This window comes from Giraffa tippelskirchi, chromosome 9 (assembly GCF_054371585.1).
Source record: "Giraffa tippelskirchi isolate mGirTip1 chromosome 9, T2T-mGirTip1v1.2.pri, whole genome shotgun sequence".
Classification (NCBI taxonomy): domain Eukaryota; kingdom Metazoa; phylum Chordata; class Mammalia; order Artiodactyla; family Giraffidae; genus Giraffa; species Giraffa tippelskirchi.
In genome coordinates, this window is record NC_137283.1 from 90,228,072 (window position 1) to 90,250,503 (window position 22,432).

A 22,432-nucleotide genomic window follows, 5' to 3' on the forward strand; every position below is an offset into this window, starting at 1 on the left:
ACTGAGCTACTGAACTGAACCCTTGTTTTTAAAATGGTGTCTCCTGGTTCAATCTCTCCACCCTCTCTAGGATGGATGTAGGTTTTGTGGGGTCTCAAGCTTACATCATTTGAAGGACCCTCTTCCAGACAAAAAAAAATAAAATAAAATTATGAAGCACAATTACATACAAGGCCTTGGAAGGGACCTGGGTGTGAGCAGCCCCAGGCCTAAGCTTTAGTAGCCTCAGGGTCAGGCTGGCTCTGCATCCTGCCTTCTCCCAGCGGCTGGAGGGGTATGCCTGATGTTACTGGCTGCAGAGGGCATCTAGAGTCTTATTGTCACTTACTGTCATTCAACTAATTCTCTACTTTTTAGCTCCACCCCACACCCTGGTTCTTCTGGGATAACCAGTGTCTTCCTATCTTGGAGCTTCACGGGATTTATGGTTCAGCTGGTCCACTGCTTGTGTGTGGGGGGGTGCATCTCTCACTGCAGGCATTTGGGCTTCCATTTCTCTGCTGAGCTAAATCCCACCATTCAGTCATGTACTTTCCACCTTCTAGAACCACGTGGCTATCTCTTGGTGGCTATTATTACCTATTTTGTTCTCTTTGTCATAGTGGGTTTATTCCTTTTTTCATTCCATTGCTGCCATTGATGAGGAGTTTTAGGAGAGTATAGAAATAAACAGGCTTAATTTGCTGTGTTTAATCGAAAGTCTTATTCTGGCCTTAGATAATTTATATTTGTCATTAACACTACTGTTTTATTTTATTTTATTCATTTAAGTAAGTCAGGTGGTGCTAGTGGTAAAGAGCCTGCCTGCCAATGCAGGAGATGCAAGAGACATGGGTTTGATCCCTGGGTTGGAAAGAGCCCCTGGAGAAGGAAATGGCAACCTACTCCAATATTCTTGCCTGGAAAATTCCATATACAGAGGAGCCTAGTGGGCTACAGTCCATAGGGCTGCAAAGAGTAGGACACAACTCAAGCGACTTAGCACACATGCACACATTCTAAAACTAAACATTCGCTGTACTGTATATTTGAAACATAAATACTTCCATGTTTTCATAACCGGTACATTTTGAGACAATAAATGAAGCTAGTGTATTCTCATATTAATCAACCTGAATATTCTGTAAAAGAGAATATACCAGAAAATGTCTACAATTTTTAAAAACAAAATTACAAAGTGATTCATATTAATAAAGGAATCTACAAAATCCTTATGTTTTATGAAAAAATACTTAGTCTAGTTTATTCTTCTAGATGGTGCTCAATAAATGTTTGTTAAATAAATAAATGTTCCCAGAAATAGTCCATCTCATCCACTCAGATGACTTCATTTCTATTGAAACACTTCCTTTCCCAAACAGCTCTCCAAACTCTTGGTGAATGAGATGTAGAAATATTTATGGTAAGTTTTCCCAAACTGTTCTCCTTGGAATCTCAGATTTGCAAGAATACTCTAAGAAAATCATGTGGGGCCAAGAACATTTTATAAACTCTAAGTTCAACAAATTTCTTTACGTTAAGGATTCCTTAGGGTCTTAACTATGATAATATGAATTGTGAATCCTTTAGAGGGGGATAATGATAAGTATTTCTCAAATTTATTTCTTACCAATCACATTTAGACAGCATACTATTTATTCCTTCCAGAGAAAATTGTATCAAAATATAGTTTAGAACATTTTTTGTCAACAGTGAAAGTGAAGTTGCTCAGTTGTGTCTGACTCTTTGCGACGCCATGGACTGTAGCCTGCCAGGCTCCTCCATCCACGTGTCAACAGTAGGTTTTCTAATTTTGGACCTGGAAAAGACCTCCTTTTCATTCTGAGGAGGAGGTTTTTTTCCTCCCATACAAACTCTATTCTAGATCTTAATCTCTCAGCATTACCTCGCCTTGAAACTCTCTGGACTATCAGACTGACTGTCTTCCCACAGGATCTAAATGATGCAGAGTGAAATAAAGCCTGTGTCAGAGAACCTTTGACAAGCATTATTGGGGGAAAAGTAGAAATGAATAGAGGGTAACAGTGAGATGGCCTCCCAGGTGACACTAGTGGTAAAGAACCTGCCTGCCAAGGCAGAGGCATCAGAGACCCAGGTTCGATCCCTGGGTCGGGAAGATCCCCCGGAGGAAGACATGGCAACCCACTCCAGTATTCTTGCCTGAAGGATTCCATGGACAGAAGAGCCTGGCAAGCTGTAGTCCACGGGCTCGCAGAGTCGGACACAATGGACAGCAGCGCCGCATATGCATTTCTTTTACACAAAGGTGTTATATACTCTGCTCGGTATCTTGTTTTGAGAAAATCAGGTAAAAACCTCACTTACATCTTGGAGATTTTTATAGATTGAATTGGGTCCCCAAAAAGACATGCTGAACTCCTAACCCCCAGTATCTTAGAAAGTGAACTTATTTGGAAATAGAGTCACTGTAGATGTAAATAAAGTTAAGATGAGGTCATAGTGGAGCAGATTAGCCCTTAATCCTATGTGACTGGTGTCCTTGCAGTAGGAGGACATACATGCACGGTGACACTGTGAGGTGATGACTGACATCAGAGGCAGACGATGGAGTGATGCAGCTGCAAACTGAGGCATGCCAGGACTTTGCTACAAATAATCACCAGAAGCTAAGATCAAGCAAGGCACCATTCTCTAAGTTTCAGAGGGAGCAGGGCCCTGCCAACACCTTGATTTTGGAACTTCTAGCATCCAGAACTGTGATACAATACATTTCCATTGTCTTAAGCCACACAGTTTGTACCTCTTTTTTCCAACAGTCCTAGATCTTTCCAAATCAACAGAGAGATGCTTCATTCTATTTGACAGCTACATAGTATTCTACTCAGAGAAGGCAATGGCACCCCACTCCAGTACTCTTGCCTGGAAAATCCCATGGACGGAGGAGCCTGGTAGGCTGCAGTCCATGGGGTCGCTAAGAGTCGGACACGACTGAGCGACTTCACTTTCACTTTTCACTTTCATGCATTGGAGAAGGAAATGGCACTCAACTCCAGTATTCTTGCCTGGAGAATCCCAGGGATGGGGGAGCCTGGTGGGCTGCCGTCTATGGGGTCTCACAGAGTCGGACACGACTGAAGTGACTTAGCAGCAGCAGTATTCTACTGCATGGCTGGACAATAATTTACTTTTAATTTCATTTATTTTATTTATTAGGTCATGCAGCATGGTTTGTGGGATCTTAGTTTCCTGACAAGGGATTGAACCCAGGCCACGGCAGTGAAAACACCAAGTCCTAATCACTTGACCACCAGGGAATTCCCTGGACCATAATTTATTTACTCAGTTCTCTACTGACGAACATTTCAGTTGTTTAACTTTGTCATTAGAAACAACACAAAGCAAATAACTATATACATACATTAATATAGTTATATAACATAACACTATAACTTATAGTTATAGTAACAAATAATATATTATATATATAGTATACTATAGTATAGTAGAGCTTCCCTGGTGACTCAGATGGTAAAGAATCTGTCTGCAAGGCAGGAGACCTGAGTTCAATCCCTGGGTCTGAAAGATCTCCAGCAGAAGGGAATGGCTACCCACTCCAGTATTCCTTACCTGGAGAATTCCATGAACAGAGGAGCCTGGAGGGCTACAGTCCACAGGGTTGCAAACAGGACATGACTGAGTGAATTTCACAATACAACAATAGTTGTATTACTGTATTAATTACAGTTAATTACTGTACTATACTAATATAGTATATACAATTATAGAAGTAAAGTGAGGTGAAGTCGCTCAGTCGTGTTCGACTCTTTGTGACCCCATGGACTGTAGCCTAACAGGCTCCTCCGTCCATGGAATTTTCCAGGCAAGAAAGTGGGTTGCCATTTCCTTCTCCAGGAGATCTTCCCAAGCCAGGGATTGAACCCAGGTCTCCCGCGTTGTAGGCAGACACTTAACCATCTGGGCCACCAGGGAAGTCCATACAATTATATAGTATATATAAATATTATTAATATATTAATATACCATTAATATATAATTATTAATATATATTAATAATTAATATTATACATAGTATATATAATTAATAACTATATACATTGTATAATACAGTATGTATGCATATACGTGTGTGTGTATATATGTATATATAATTATATATGTCATTTCAAACAAATGTGAGACTATCCTGGGATAAATACACAGGAGTGGTGGATACTTAAACTGAAGTAAGATGCTTTGTACATGAACAAGTAAGAAATTATTATGACTTGAATAACCTTAAGTTTCCACAAACAGAGAGTATAATAAAATTGTGCTTAAGCCAATAATGATGCTAAATGGCATAGGTTTGTCCTGACTTCTCCCCCATCTCTCTCCCTAACTGTTCCCCTGCTGTGTGACCTTTTAGACAAGCCTTTCTTTTCTCTGAATCTCTACTGCACTTGAATTTTCAGGGTTTTTTTTTTTTTTTTATTGCAGTATGGTTGATTTACAACATTGTGTTAATCTCTACTGTACCACAAAGTGATTCAGTTTTATATATATATTCATACACACATATATATACATTTTTATATATTTTTTTCATTATGGTTTATCATAGGATATTGACTATATCTCTGTGCTATCCAGTAGAATCTTGTTGTTTGAGTTTTTAGTATTTTAATGTTTATCGTAATTTTTAAAATAAAATTTAACATTTATTTTAATATTTTAGGGTAGATATGAGAATAAAATTACAAAAAAACCTAGGAGAGTAATTGCCCTATATAAAGACAGGAATTTCTATGTTTTTGCCTGCTTTGATAACTTTATTATGCCCTTCATCCACACTCTATCCTCACTAACACACACACACACACACACACACACACACACACACACACACACACACACACACACACAGCTGCACTGGGTAACGTCTGTTTCTCACACTTGTTGTCATGTATTTAGTAGTTTCTTATTTTCTCCGCCTTTATATTTGCCCACAACAGTTAGCCTACTGTCTTTTCCACAAATGTCACTACCTGACTTATAAGTATCTACTCTGTGCTTCTGTATGCTAAATTTTTTCATCAGTGAAAATTCTCTATCTCCTGAAGGCAGCCTGAGGATTTACTTTTATGGAGTACAGTTTCTATGAACCTCGTTCTTCCTCTTTCTTCTTTTCTTAGAATAATAGTTGGGGATATATATTTTTAACCAACGTATTTTTAAAAATCAGTACAAGATACATTTAATTGTCATGGCTAATCCATGATGAGAGCCCCATAAAGGAAAGAGGTAATTCATCTTGATTTCCTAGATCATGAAGACTTTTCTTTCTGGTAAGGGTTTAGGATTGGGATTCTGGTCACATGGTTATTATTCTTAGTATCCTCAGCCATGTTGCCTGCCAGGAATCACCTGAGCTAAGAGTAGGCTGTTTATATGATATAATTGGTAAGCTGCTGGGAAGAGGCCTAAGTCTTTACAGGTCTCCCCTAGAGCATTCCAAAGTACTTAAATTCCTACCTTCAGAGTCAAAGCTTTCTCTTGCTCAAATGTAAATAGCCTGAAGGCATATTATAATAAACCATTACCAGAAATCAGCAACTCAGCAGGAATGGGTCTTTAGATTCTTTTCCTGCTAACACTAGTTGGCCACGAAGAAAGTGAGAATTCAGCCAAGATGTTTTCACTGAAGTGAGCTGAGTCTTATGCTATTGCTATCATCATGAGAGAGAAAAGGCTGGCCAGGTACACAGTCCCCATCACTCTCTCCACTGACCAGGAGGAGACCAGAGCTCTTTTGGAAAGAGGAACTACCGGGATTGGAGAGGTCTAGGGAACTATGTTACAAGGATCTTCTTCACTTGTGTGAGGGTTCAAACGGATCATGAAAAGGTAGCTGTTAAGTTTTTCTAAACTTCCAGCATGACAAGTTGATGATTCTGATAAAGCTCTAAATGGCATCTGGCAATCAGAATGGTTCATCACATTTTTTAAAACATAATAATGTTGGAAGCGCCTGTTTTGGAACCAAGCTGTGTCGTGAGATGAAAGTATTCTGTACTCTCCTCCGTTTTCCCTTCTCCCCACTTCTTTGATCATGTGGGTCTACTGGTCTCCATATACTGCCATAGGCTATTTGACTTCCTTGATGAATATTTATGGATAACAAAGTAGTCACTATTTCCCACTGGCTCTTACTGATACGAATTCCCAAACCTGAGATCTGCTTGGGGATTGATCGCCTGGTTCCTTGAGATAGATATATCGGTGTTTGTCTGTCTCTCTTTTCAAGTCTCACATAATTAGAAAAACTGTTGGAAGGAGGTGATCTAGGTAGACCTGCCCAGACTCTCAGCCACATCTTTCAAGAATTCACATTCATTTCAGAAGCAGTAAAGAATTACAAATTGAAAAACTGAAAGCGCTCCGTGGAGCAAATAACTTACTTTGCTTGAGAACAGCCAACAAATTGCAGGTGCTTTCATAAATTAGATTCACCCATCGATGTTTCAACTCAAATATTACTTTCTGTTATTGATTTATTGAACTTGTTATATTATCTCTTTGTGAAATTTATCCATTATGAAACAACCTTATCTAAGTAAAGAACTCTCCGCTTCTTACAACAGTATTTTTATTCAGTTACTGGCCCTTTCTCTTCCACCTAAAAACATGCACAAGCCTCTCTCCAACTTAAAATTTAAAAAAATTCCTTCTTGGTGCTATTTCCTACTCTAGTGAATGATGCACATCTCTCCTCTTTCTGGTATACTTCTTGAGAAGCTCTCATGTCCTAACATCCCATTTTCTGTTTAACTGACTGCAATAGTATCATTAATAGTAACAACAGTTAATATTCATTGAGTGAATGATGTGCACCAGGCACTGTGCAGCTTACATGTGTCACCTGATTTAAATCTTCCAAGCATCCAGTGCGGTAGGTATCATCAGCAGCCCTGTTTATACAGATGAGAACACAAGAGGCTTAGAGACTGTTTGTATGTTGCTCACTCAGACAGTGAGTGGGTGGCAAAAGAGCAACTCTAGTTTCCTTCTGGAGATGTTGTCTATATCACTGTTGCAATACACAATGTGTACTGTCTCTAACAACCTCTTGCAACCAATCATAGCCTAATTATCATATCCATGGGTTTACAGTCAGTCTTCATTCTACTTTCTTCCCACAGCAGTTGTCACTGTTGGAACTTTGGACTTTTCTACATCCTTCATTTCTATGATAATATACAATTGTTGCTTCTACATTTCTAACTATATGACTTTCTGATTTGTCCTCCCATTCTCTCTAAAATGTTGGATTTTCCTTCTTTTCAATGTCTCCCTTGGGTGATCTCAATGACTCCTATGTTCTCAATGATCAGCTCAGTTCAAATTCCACTGTCCCTTTCTCCTGAACTCCAGGTTCATCTGTACTTATAGGCACTGCTACTGCTTCTGCTAAGTCGCTTCAGTCGTGTCTGACTCTGTGCAACCCCATAGACGGCAGCCCACCAGGCTCCACCATCCCTGGGATTCTCCAGGCAAGAATACTGGAGTGGGTTCGCCATTTCCTTCTCCAACTTATAGGCACTAGAAATAGACAAGTCAAATTTCATTATGTTTCCTTTAAAACCTGTTTCTCCCTCTGCATTTCCTTCATCGCTTAAAACATAGATTATCTAACATACAAGCTGAAGGATGGGGGAAAGGTTTTCTTTTGTTACATTTATTTCTTTTTCACGCCTGCATTTAATTGGTTACTGTATCCTGTGTATTCTGATTTTTTAATGTAAAAATTTGTTCATTCATGTCCATTACCATTCCTGCTGCTTTAACTCAGACTCTTACCCTATATTATCCCTTTTGAGGTCAAGTATTGTGTGTTGTACTTCATAGTAGTCCCTACAATAGCTAGCCCAATTTTGTACACAGATATAGATTATCAAGCACTTGTTCAGTGATAAAGTGAAACTAAAGTCGCTCATTTGTGTCTGACTCTTTGCAAACCCATGGACTGTAGCCCACCAGGCTCTCCCATCCATGGAATTTTCCAGGCAAGAGTACTGGAGTGGGTTGCCATTTCCTCCTCCAGGGGATCTTCCTGACCCAGGAATCGAACCCGGGTCTCACGCACTGCAGGCAGATGCTTTACCGTCTGAGCCACCAGGGATAGATGAACATCTATTCAACACTTAACGTTTCATGAAGATTATTCTGTCTAATATTTCCATAGAACTTGCTCTCATCAGACATGATTCTAAATACTTTAGCTGTATTACCTTAGTTAATCTTCACAAATTTCTTCTGAAGTAGGTACAATCATTATTCCCATTTTATAGATGGGGAAACAGAGAGAGGAACTGACTTGCTCAAGTTTATACAGCTAATAGTTGGCAGAGCTGGAATAAGATCACAGTCTGGCTTCAAATTCATGCTCTTAGCCATTGTACTTCCTTGTTGTTGTTTTAGTTGCTAAATCACGTCTGACTCTTTTGTGACTTCATGAACTGTAGACGCCAGGTTCCTCTGTCCATGGGATTTCCCAGGCAAGAACACTGGAGTGGGTTCTTATTTCCTACTCCAGGGGATTTCCCAACCCAGAGATCGAATCCATGTCTGCTGCTTGGCAGGTGGATTCTTGACCACTGAGCCACCAGGGAAGCCCACTGTACTTCCTTATGTTTCCCTCTGTTCTGCTTCTATGTATCAGACTGAGATCCCAATTATTTTCCATTAACAATTTTGATTTTCTTTGTCCACTTCCTGTTAGATCTGATTAGACTGTCATTATTTTTATATTGCAATTTGGCTGACAAAGAGCTTTTTCTTAGATTCAGAAAAGTGTCGGTAATGCCATTTTCTTGTTCACTGGCTCTTAGAGATCAGCAGTATTTTCATTATGAAATTTCTTTGCAAAATCTTTTCAACAAGTGGGAAGCTGCTGTAGAGCATGGGGAGCTCAGCTCTGTGATCTGTGATGGCCTACAGGGGTGGAATGGGCGTGGCAGGGCGGCTCAAGAGAGAGGGGATATATGTATACCTACAGCTGATTCCCGTTGTTGTACAACAGAAATGAATACAGCATTGTAAAGCAATTATACTCCAATTAAAAACTAAATTAAAAAGGAATCTTTCAGAAATAGAAACTAGTCTACTGCAGACAGCCAATGAAAATATAACATCCAATAGAAAAGAAGAATCTTTTCAAAAGGGGTATCCGTTATATGAGCACTAGTTAACTAGAGCACATAGTACATACTTACACGTCCCTGACTTCTTGGGTTGCCTCAAGGGAAGGATTAAGTGCAGGTCATTTTCAGGGGAGCTGACCCCCGGAAGCACAGGGAGGGTGTAGCGCAGTGAGATGCAGAGTGTGATAATGATGCTGCTCTGGGCTCAACCCCAATAGTGACCTTCAGAGAAGCTAGGTGAGATATACCTCAGAATCCTGTGCCTGGGCGCAGCGCGGCTGCAGCACTTAGACACCAACTTCCAGTCCCCGAGGGGTGATGGATGTCCCTGGCGGCTTTCCATCCCCTTGACTTCTGGGTTGCCACTATCTTTGGCAGAGCAAACTCCTGTGGTGCTGGAGAACTGGGAGGAAGAAGAGAGACGTTGGTGGTGCTAGAGGTGGGAAGTTTTTAGCTTGCTGCCGACTGCATCTAAGGTGAACTCAGGTGGGTCTGGCAGGTGTGGGGCGTGGTATCTACAGTATCTGCAACACCTGGTGAAGGTTAGGATTAAGGTCAGGATTAGGACACTCTGATGAAGTAAACAAAGAAAGGAGGGCACCAGCATCTATTTCTTCCTTTCTTTCCTCAGGATGTATTGAGTACCATATTTTGGCAATCCATGTATTAAACATTAACAGTAAAGTATAATTTTTTTTTAACATTTTGGGGCTTCCTAGGTGGTATTAGTGGTAAAGAACCCACCTGCAATGCAGGAGATATAAAGAGATGCAGGTTCAATCCCTGGATTGGGAAGATTTCCTGAATGAGGGCATGGCAACCCACTCTAGTATTCCTGCCTGGAGAATCCCATGGACAGAAGAGCCTGGCAGGCTGCAGTCCGTGGGATCGCAAAGAGTTGGACACGACTGAAGCGACTTAGCATACATGCAATATTTTCTTTCCACATTTAGAAGGTCATCTTGTACATCTCTCGGGAGCCTGCCAGGTGTTACATGCTCCAGCAGCCTTTGTGCTTCCAATGCAAAATTGTGGGTTTCTGCATACTATGCAAGGACAAGTGTCAGAATATTCTGGAGACCTCTGGAGGGCGCTGAAACATCAAGGAGCCCTCTTACAAGAAGTACTGCAGGGAGCTGCTGACTATTCAAGAAAATGAACTAGAGAAAGATGATGATACCTTATTTACACATATGTTGATCTATAGGACATGTTTCAATATTATGTCATTGATGTATATAATCATGGTGAAACTAAAATTTTCTCTAAACACATTTTTGCCATTGTCACAATTCTATACTTGAATTTAAGAGAAAGTAATTGAATAATCTGACATTCTAATGACATTGATTAGGTAACTCCTATATGCTAAATCTCTGTAAAAAGTGGTATGAGTTATAAAAAGGTGAGTGAAAGTCAGTGTCTTACTTACAATATAGTAGAAGGAGTGAGCATTGCATATAAGCAACCATAAAGCAAGGTGGAAAGTGATAAGATCCATTAAAAAAAATACCATGGGCTGTGAAAATTCTAAGATAGAAAAATTATTTCTGCACCAAGCAATTTATTATTTCTTATGGTAATATTAATAGCTAAGCCTAGCCCAAATGTCCTGGAAATTTCATTAAATGTGGCCTACTTGCTGGTCCACTTGCCAGCCTGCTAGTTGAAGTTGAATAATAAGCAGACTTGGGCTTAGAAAAGACAGACAGGTCCCAGATGGGCCTTTAACTCAGTGATGACTGCATTGGTCTCTAAAAATGCTCTCAAGAGGAAAAGCAAAGTCCTTCTCTAATTCTTAATTATAAAAAAATCTAACATCATGTGGTCTGTTTTTAAGCCACAAACTTTTAGGTATACAAAAGGAACACTGGAAACAAAAATTGTGCAATATTTGTATTGACAAAACTATTATTGTGTTTTCTTGAGCATGAAAACATTTTTCTCCACAAAGATTTTACCATAAAATAGAACTGTTAGGTGTCTTTTTTCTTAATCAAAAGTCAATTTTTAATGAAATTATGCACATGAAAGAGTCTATAACAGATACTTTAATAGAAAACCAAGTTCAGCAAAACGATTGAGAATTATAGTAAATAATATGTCATGCTCAAATAAGTAGGAACTCTGTACTTTTCATATTGGGTACAACTTGTGATCACTAATTTTTCATTCTGTCCAAAGACTAAAAAAAAAAAGTTATAGTGAATTGCCTGTGATAACATCTATTTGTTTCATTGTCCACATAGAGCATGTAATAGACAACTCTTTGAAACACATTTCAGGCACAATCTCCAAATTAGTATTTACATATAATTATCCATAGTTATGGGAGAAACTCCTGGCTCAGATGGTGAGGAGTCCACCTGCAATGCAGCAGACTCGGGTTCAATCCCTGGGTAAGGAATATCCCTTAGAGAAGGGAATGGCAACCCACTCCAATATTCCCGTCTGGAGAATTCCATGGACAGAGGAGCCTGGTGGGCTATAGTACACAGGGTCAGAAAGAGTCGGACACGACTGAGCGACTTACATTTTTACTTGCATGCATAGTTATATTTTATTTAATTATATATAATTACAATTTTATATATTTTCTTTATGTGAACCTGATAAGTGACTTCCCTGGTGGCACAGTGGATAAGAATCCGCCTGCCAACACAGAGGACGTGGGTTCAATCCCTGGTTCAGGCAGATTCCACATGCCACAAAGCAACTAGGTCCAGGGTACCACAAATAAAGAGTCTGTTCCCTAAAGCCTGTGAGCTACAGCAACTGAAGCCTGAATGCCTAGAGCCTGTGCTCTGCTTCAAGAGGAGCCATTGCAAAGAGAAGCCTGCACTCTGCAGGGAGGAATAGCCACCCCCACTCATTGCAACTAGAGAAAGCCCACGCAAAGCAATGAAGACCTGCTGCTGCTGCTGCTAAGTCGCTTCAGTCGTGTCCGACTCTGTGCGACCCCATAGACGGCAGCTCACCAGGCTCCGCCGTCCCGGGGATTCTCCAGGCAAGAATACTGGAGTGGGTTGCCATTTCCTTCTCCAGTGCATGAAAGGGAAAAGTGAAAGTGAAGTCGCTCAGTCGTGTCCGACTCTTAGCGACCCCATGGACTGTAGCCTACCAGGCTCCTCCATCCATGGGATTTTCCAGGCAAGAGTACCGGAGTGGGGTGCCATTGCCTTCTCTGAATGAAGACCTAGTGCAGCCAAAAATAAATAAGTAAATAAAATTATTAAAAAAAACACTTCTCTTAACACCCAAATATGGAAGTATCAAGCTAAATTTCATAGTTTGATACAATGAATATTGCAATAGTGAATGTATATCATGGGAAGTCTATTATTATTTTTCAACATTTTTTCCCCCATGGAGTACTTTTTTTCCTTTAGGAAAAAGAGTAAGAGAAAGATCAGTTTGCATGAAAAGTGATGTTATATAATCTCTAAAGCTTTTTCTGAAAACTTAAAAAATAGTTCTAAAATTCCTATTAGTTAGGCAGCCATCAGATTGATAATTTAGGTACTTCAAACTACACTAAGATTAAAGTAGATGATTGATAACTTGTAATTAGTTTGTAATTTATCCATCCATCCAGTCCTTCAATAAGTGCTTTCTTTTACAATGAAGATACAAAGAAGGAAGGAGTATATTCTGATGTAAAAGTCAACCATGTAAACAAATAATTATCATACACGAGGAGTCGTAACTTGCATGGGTGTTGCAGAGGAGGGGTCAGTACATGCTGTTTAAGGCCAACATGTGTCAAGAAGAAGCTGATGTTAAGCCAAAGCATCAATTTTGCGGCGCTCAGCTTTCTTCACCATCCAACTCTCACATCCATACATGACCACTGGAAAAACCATAGCCTTGACTAGATGGACTTTTGTTGGCAAAGTAATGTCTCTGATTTTAAATATGCTATCTAGGTTGGCCATAACCTTCCTTCCAAAGAGTAAGCGTCTTTTAATTTCATGGCTGCAATCACCATCAGCAGTGATTTTGGAGCCCCCCAAAATAAAGTCTGACACTGTTTCCACTGTTTCCCCATCTATTTGCCATGATGTGATGGGACCAGATGCCATGATCTTAGTTTTCTGAATGTTTAGCTTTAAGACAACTTTTTCACTCTCCTCTTTCACTTTCATCAAGAGGCTCTTTAGTTCTTCTTCACTTTCTGCCATAAAGGTGGTGTCATCTGCATATTTGAGGTTATTGATATTTCTCCCGGCAATCTTGATTCCAGCTTGTGCTTCTTCCAGCCCAGCATTTCTCATGATGTACTCTGCATATAAGTTAAATAAGCAGGGTGACAATATACAGCCTTGACGTACTCCTTTTCCTATTTGGAACCAGTTTGTTGTTCCATGTCCAGTTCTAACTGTTGCTTCCTGACCTGCATACAGATTTCTCAAGAGGCAGGTCAGATGGTCTGGTATTCCCATCTCTTTCAGAATTTTCCACTGTTTATTGTGATCCACACAGTCAAAGGCTTTGGCATAGTCAATAAAGCAGAAATAGATGTTTTTCTGGAAATCTCTTGCTTTTTCGATGATCCAGCAGATGCTGGCGATTTGATCTCTGGTTCCTCTGCCTTTTCTAAAACCAGCTTGAACATCTGGAAGTTCACAGTTCACATATTGCTGAAGCCTGGCTTGGAGGATTTTGAGCATTACTTTACTAGCGTGTGAGATGAGTGCAATTGGGTGGTAGTTTGAGCATTCTTTGGCATTGCCTTTCTTTGGGATTGGAACGAAAACTGACCTTTTCCAGTCCTGTGGCCACTGCTGAGTTTTCCAAATTTGCTGGCATATCGAGTACAGCACTTTCACAGCATCATCTTTCAGGATTTGAAATAGCTCAACTGGAGTTCATCACCTCCACTAGCTTTGTTCGTAGTGATGCTTCCTAAGGCCCACTTGACTTCACATTCCAGGATGTCTGGCTCTAGGTGAGTGATCACACCATCGTGATTATCTGGCAGCTACCATTAGGGCATTGAGCAGGGAATGAACTGCTCAGCATTTTGCCTTTACGAAGACCTCACCTGTGATAGTTGAAGGGTGAGTTAGAAAACAGACAGACTGGAAGTACTGGGTTTTGTACATGTATTTCTACTCTCCATATGGAATGTCTTCAGTCCTTCCAGATCCACCTATATTCATTCACATCAAGTTCCTTAATCTGTGAGATTGGAAGTTTAACACTTCCACAAATTTCTCCCAGGACTCTCTTATTTATGGTCATTATTACATCTGAAACTTACTTGTCCAATGGTGTTTCTTTCTAGTTAAAAAATTTTGCTATTAACAGTTTTGAGATAGAATTTACATACAAAATAATTAATCTATTTAAAATACAAAATTAAATTTTTTGGATACTCACAGAGGTATGAAGCCATCACCAAAACCAAATCAATTTTAGAACATTTCCATCAGTTCCCCAAAGGATTCTGGAGATTCCTTAGCAGACACTCCCTATTTCCCCCACTACCAGTTCCAGCCTTGGGCACCCACTCATCTACTTTCTGTCTCTATAGATTTGCCTACACTTGATATTTCATAAAAATGGAATCATACAATATATGACCTCTTTTCACTGCCTTTTTTATATAGCATAATATTGATGATTTTACATAGCATAATATTTATGATTTATATTCATACATGTTATAGCATGGATTAGTATTTCATTTTTGTCAAATAATATACCATTTATTGACATTCATATTGACAAATAATATACCACTAAAATATTGAAATTATTATAAAGAAATATTACTTTCACTTTTCACACTCCTACAATCGGTTCAGTTCAATTCAGTCGCTCAGTCATGTCCGACTCTTGGCGACCCCATGAATTGCAGCATGCCAGGCCTCCCTGTCCATCACCAACTCCCAGAGTTTACCCAAACTCATGTCCATTGAGTCGGTGATGCCATCCAGCCATCTAATCCTCTGCCATTCCCTTCTCCTCCTGCCCCCAATCCTTCCCAGCATAAGGGTCTTTTCCAATGAGTCAGCTCTTCGCATGAGGTGGCCAAAGTATTGGAGTTTCAGCTTCAACATCAGTCCTTCCAATGAACATCCAGGACTGATCTCCTTTAGGATGGGCTGGTTGGATCTCCTTGCAGTCCAAGGGACTCTCAAGAGTCTTCTCCAACACCACAGTTCAAAAGCATCAATTCTGTGGCGCTCAGCTTTCTTCACCGTCCAACTCTCACATCCATACATGACCACTGGAAAAACCATAGCCTTGACTAGATGGACTTTTGTTGGCAAAGTAATGTCTCTGATTTTTAAGATGTTCTCTAGGTTGGTCATAACATTCCTTCCGAGGAGTAAGCGTCTTTTAATTTCATGGCTGCAATCACCATCAGCAGTGATTTTGGAGCCCCAAAAAATAAAGTCTGACACTATTTCCACTGTTTCCCCATCTATTTGCCATGAAGTGATGGGACAAGATGCCATGATCTTAGTTTTCTGAATGTTGAGCTTTAAGACAACTTTTTCACTCTCCTCTCTCATTTTCATCAAGAGGCTCTTTAGTTCTTCTTCACTTTCTTCCATAAAGGTGGTGTCATCTGCATATCTGAGGTTATTGATATTTCTCCCAGCAATCTTGATTCCAGCTTGTGCTTCATCCAGCCCAGCATTTCTCATGATGTACTCTGCATATAAGTTAAATAAGCAGTGTGACAATATACAGCCTTGATGTACTCCTTTTCCAATTTGGAACCAGTCTATTGTTCCATGTCCAGTCCTAACTGTTGCTTCCTGACTTGCATACAGGTTTCTCAAGTGGCAGGTCAGGTGGTCTGGTATTCCCATCTCTTTCAGAATTTTCCACAGTTTATTGTGATCCACATAGTCAAAGGCTTTGGCATAGTCAATAAAGCAGAAATAGATGTTTTTCTGGGACTCGTTGAACGGTTGTATGAAGACCTATAAGACCTTTTAGAACTAACACCCCAAAAAGATGTCCTTTTCATTATAGGGGACTGGAATGCAAAAGTAGGAAGTCAAGAGATACCTGGAGTGACAGGCAAATTTGGCCTTGGAGTACAGAATGAAGCAGGGCAAAGGCTAATAGAGTTTCGCCAAGAGAACGCACAGGTCATAGCAAACACCTTCTTCCAACAACACAAGAGAAGACTCTACACATGGACATCACCAGATGGCCAACACCGAAATCAGACTGATTATATTCTTTGCAGCCAAAGATGGAGAAGGTATATACAGTCAGCAAAAACAAGACCAGGAGCTGACTGTGGCTCAGATCATGAACTCCTTATTGACAAATTCAGACTTAAATTGAAGAAAGTGGAGAAAACTACTAGACCATTCAGGTATGACCTAAATCAAATCCCTTACAGTTATACAGTGGAAGTAACAAATAGATTCAAGGGATTAGGTCTCATAGACAGAGTGACTGAAGAACTATGGACGGAGGTTCGTGACATTGTTCAGGAGGCCATGGTCAAGACCATCCCCAAGAGAAACAAACAGAAAAAGGCAAAATGGTTGTCTGAGGAGGCCTTACAAATAGCTGAGAAAAGAAGAGATGCTAAAGGCAAAGGAGAAAAGGAAAGATATTCCCATTTGAATGCAGAGTTCCAACGAATAGCAAGGAGAGAAGAGAAAGCCTTCCTCAGTGATCAATGCAGAGAAATAGAGGATTACAACAGAATGGGAAAGACTAGAGATCTCTTCAAGAAAATTAGAGATACCAAGGGAATATTTCATGCAAAGATGGGCTCGATAAAGGACAGAAATGGTATGGACCTAACAGAAGCAGAAGATATTAAGAAGAGGTGGCAAGAATACACAGAAGAACTGTACAAAAAAGATCTTCACGACCCAGATAATCATGATGGTGTGATCACTCACCTAGAGCCAGACATCCTGGAATGTGAAGTCAAGTGGGCCTTAGAAAGCATCACTATGAACAAAGCTGGTGGAGATGATGGAATTCCATTTGAGCTATTTCAAATCCTGAAAGATGATGCTGTGAAAGTACTGCACTCAATATGCCAGCAAATTTGGAAAACTCAGCAGTGGCCACAGGACTGGAAAAGGTCAGTTTTCATTCCAATCCCAAAAAAGGCAATGCCAAAGAATGCTCAAACTCCTACAATATCTGTTTATAACTTACCAGTTGTTAAAGATTTAGGAACAATGTCCAAACACTGTTCAAAGTGTGATAACACTTTTTAGCTAGTATGCCTAATTCTACTATGAATATTCATTTACGAGTTTTCATGGGGACATATGTATTCCTTTCTCTTGGATATTTACCTAGGTGTGCAATTGCTGAGTCACATGATAACCTTTCACTTAACATTTTGAGGAGTTGCCAAACTGTTTTCCACAGCACCTGCACCATTTAACGTCCCCACCAGCAGTGTCCAAGCACTCCAGTTTCTCTAAATCCTCACCAATGTTTGTCATTACTTGTCTTTCTGATTATAGTCATCCTAGTGGGCTTGAAGCATTATCTCACTGTGGTTTTATTTTCCATTTTCCTAATAGCTAATGATATTGAGCCTCTTGTCAAGGGATTATTGGCTATCTGTATATCTTCTTTGGAGGAATGTCAATTCAGATATTTTGCCCATTTAAAAAGCAGGTTTGTCTTTTTGTTGCTGAGTTGTAAGAGTTCCTTGCATATTCCAGATATAAATCTGTTATCAGATATATGATTTGCATATGTTTTCTCTGATTCTCCAATACTTTGGCCACATGATGCGAAGAGCTGACTCATTTGAAAAGACCCTGATGCTGGGAAAGATTGAGGGCAGGAGGAGAAGGGGATGACAGAGGATGAGACGGTTGGATGGCATCACTGACTCAATGGACATGAATTTGGGTAAACTCTGGGAGTTGGTGATGGACAGGGAGGCCTGGCGTGCTGCAGTTCATGGGGTTGCAAAGAGTTGGACACGACTGAACGACTGAACTGAACTCACATTCTGGGAGTTATTGTCTCAATTTCTTGGTAGTGTTCTTTGAAGCATAAAAGTTTTTAGTTTTGATGACATGTGATTGGTACATTTTTTGTTATTCATATTGTTGGTGCTTTTGGTGTCATATCTAAAAAACTTTCCTTAACCCAACGATACAAAGGTTTATTCCTATGTTTTTTTCTAAGAGTATTTTAGTTTTACCTCTTATGTTTATTTCTGTGATCCATTTAGAGTTAAATTTTTTTATATATAGGTAAAGAGGGAAACCAACTTCAATTCATTTGCATGTGGATATCTAGTTGTAGCAGTACTATCTGTTGAAAGACAATTCTTTCCCTTTGAATGGTCTTGGCACCCTTGTCAAAAACCAACCAAACTTAAAGGTAAAGGTTTATATATGGACTATCAGTTCTATTTCACTGATCTATAAATCTATCCTCATGAAATCACCACTCCCTCTTTTTCTTTTTATTGGAGTATAGTTGATTTACAATGTTGTGTTAATTTCTGCTAAACAGCAAAGTGATTCAGATACACATACATTCTTTTTTATATCCTTTTCCATTATGGTTTATTACAGGATATTGAATCTAGTTCCCTGTGCTATATAGCAGGACCCCTGTTGTTCATCCATTCTGTATATATTTGTACTTGCTAATCCCAAACTCCCACTGTCCCTTCCCCAGTCTCCTTGGCAACTGCAGGTCTGTTCTCGATATCTGCATCACCACCCTCTCGTGTTTAATGCAGTTGTATGATATGACTTGAAGTTGTCAGGTGCATGAGGCCTCCAACTTTATTCTTTCTCAAGATCATTTTGGCTATTCTGGTTCTCTTGCATTTTTTAAAATACTTTTAAGATCAACTTGTCAATGTCTGTAAAAATCTCAACTGAGAATTTAATAGGGACTGTTTTGAATGTGTAGACCAATCTGTAGAATACTGTCATCTTACTATTAAGTTTTATGAGCAAGGGATTTCTATCCTCTTATTTGGATCTCCTTAAGTTATTTCAGCAACGTTTTATAAATTTCCCCACTAGCTTTATTGAGATATAATTGAGGTATAAAATTATATATATTTAAAGTATACAATGTGATGATTATATACATATGTCATGAATCATTACCACAATCAAGTTAATTAACACATCCATCAACTCACATAACTACTTTTTTGTGTGTGGTTTATAAGATCTATTCACACACTCACCATGCTGTGATCCTCATAATGTATTCATCTTATAACAGTAAGTTTGTACCCTTTGAACAACATCTCATTTCCACCACTCTCAGACCCTGGCAACCAACATTCTACCCTATAGGTCTATGAAATACAAAATTTTTAATTCCATATATAAGCAATACCATGTAGTATTTGTCTTTTTCTGTCTCACTTATTTAACTTAGCATATGCCCTCCCAGTTTTATCTATGTTGTCACAGATGGCAGAATTTCCTTTTATTTTATGGTAAATAATAGTCCCTTGTGTACATATTACCACATTCTATTTATTTATATGCTGATGAACAGTTAGACTGTTCACATTTTGGCTACTTGTGAATAATGCTGCAATGATCAAGGGAGTGTAGAAATCTCTTTGAGATACTGATTTCTTTTTCTTCAACTATATACGAAAAAGCAGAATAGTGGGATCATTTTAATTTAAAAAAAAATTTAATTTTAATTTTTTTGAGGGACCTCCATATTGTTTTCCATAATGGCTGCACCAATTCTCATTCCCATCTAACAATGTACGACGGTTTCCTCCTTCATGGTTGGTAGGAATGTGACTTGATGAAGCCACTTTGGAGAATAGTATGGCGGTTCCTTAAAAATATAATCCCTAATCATATGATCCTGCAATCTCAATCCTGGGCATATATCTAAAGAAAACTCTTCCTTGAAAAGACACAAGCACCCCAATGTTCAATGCAGCACTATTTACAATAGCCAAGACGTGGAAGCAAACCTGTGTCCATCAGCAGATAAATGGATAAAGATGATGTGGTATATATACAACAGAATATTACTCAGCCGTAAAAAAGAATGAAATAATGCTATCTGCCACAATATGGATGGACCTAGAGATTGCCATGCCAAGTAAAGTCACACAGAGAAAGACAGGTATCATATGATACCACTTATATGTGGAATCAAAAACAATGATACAAATGAACTTATTTTCAAAACAGAAACAGACTAACAGTTATAGAAAACAAACTTGTGCTTACCAAAGGGGAAAGATGTAGGGGGAAGATAAATTAAGAATATGGGGTTAACAATACATACTACTATATATAAGGTAAACAAACAACAAGGACCTACTATCTAGCACAGGGAACTATATTCAATATCTTATAATCTATAATGGAAAAGACTGTGAAAAAGAGTATGTGTGTGTGTATGTATGTGTACATATATATAACAGGATCACTTTACTGTGCACTTAACACAACATTGCAAATCAACAACACTTCAATAAAAAAGAAATGTTACCTTTTTTTCTATTTTTGGAAAAATTTATGAAAAATTAGAATTCTTATTTAAGTGTTTGGTATAAATTACCTGTGATGGTGCCTGGTCATTGGCTTTCCCTTGTGAAAAGTTTTTTATTATTAACTAAGTCTCTTTACATGTTAGAAGTCTATTCAGATTTCCTATTTCCTTTTGAGGCAGTTTTAGTAACTTGTGTCTTTCTAGAAAATTCTCCATTCATCTAAGTTACCTCTTTTATTGGTACACTCTTATAGCATTCTTTCATAATTCTTTTTATTTTTGTAAGGTTGGTGATAGTGTGCTCTCTTTCATTTCTGATTTTAGTAATTTGAGTCCTTTTAGTTTAACTAAAGTTTTATCAATTTTGCTGACCTTGAAGAACTAACTTTAGCTTTTGTTGCTTTTCTTTATTATTTTATCCATTTCATTTATTTCAGTTCTAATCATTATTACTTCTCCCTTATCCTTGGCTTTGGGTTTAATTTGATCCTCTTTTTCCAGTATATTTTTTAAAAAATATTTATTTTTACTTAATTGGCTGTGCCAGGTCTTAGTTGTGGCATGCAGGAACTAGTTCCCTGACCAGGGATCAAACCCAGGCTCCCTGCATTGGGAGCATGATGTCTTAGCCACTGGGCCATTGCAGAAGTCCTCCCAGTATCTTAAGTGAAATGTTTAATCATTGTTTGAGATTGTTTCTTTTTTTTTCCCCCATGCAGGTGTTTGTTGTCGTTCAGTTGCTAAGTTGTATCTGACTCTTTGTGACCCCATGAACTGCAGCATGCCAGGCTTGCCTGTCCTTCACTATCTCCTGGAGTTTGATCAAACTCATGTCCGTTGAGTCAGTGATGCCACCCAACCATCTCATCCTCTGTTGTCCCCTTCTCCTCCTGCCCTCAATCTTTCCCAGCATCAGGGTCTTTTCCAGTGAATCTGCTCTTCATATCAGGTGGCCAATGTATTGGAAATTCAGCTTCAGCATTAGTCCTTCCAATGAATATGCAACGTTGATTTCCTTCAGGATTGACCGGTTGGATCTCCTTCCAGTCCAAGGGACTCTCAAGAATCTTCTCCAACACCACAGTTCAAAAGTATCCGTTCTTTGGTGCTCAGCCTTCTTTATGGTCCAACTCTCACATCCATACATGACTACTGGAAAAAACATAGCTTTGACTATACAGACCTTTGTTGGTAAAGTGATGTCTCTGCTTTTTAATATGCTGCCTAGGTTTGTGATAGCTTTTCTTCCAAGGAGCAAGTGTCTTTTAATTTCATGGCTGCAGTTACCATATACAGTAATTTTGGAGCCCAAGAAAATAAAATGTCACTGTTTCCATTGTTTCTCCATCTATTTGCCATGAAGTAATGTGATCACAAGTAGGTGTTTACAGTTATAAATTTCTCCCTAAGAATTTCTTAGCTTCCCTGGTAGCTCAGGTGGTAAAGAATCCACCTGCAATGCAGACATGGGTTCAACCCCTGGGTTGGGAAGATACCTGGAGAAGGGAATGGCAACTCACTCCAGTATTCTTGCCTGGAAAATTCCACAGACAGGGGAACCTTGTGGTCTACAGTCCATGGGGTTGCAAAGAGTCTGACAGAACTGAGTGACTAACACGCATGCATGTGAGAATTGCTTAAATTACATCTCATACATTTTAGTATATTATATTTTCATTTTCATTCATTCATCTTAAAATATTTTCTAATTTTTCTTTTGATTTTCTTTTTGACCCATTGGTTATTTAGTAGTGTATTTGTTAAAGTCCTCATTATTTGTGAATATCCCAAATTTCTTTTCGTTATTAATT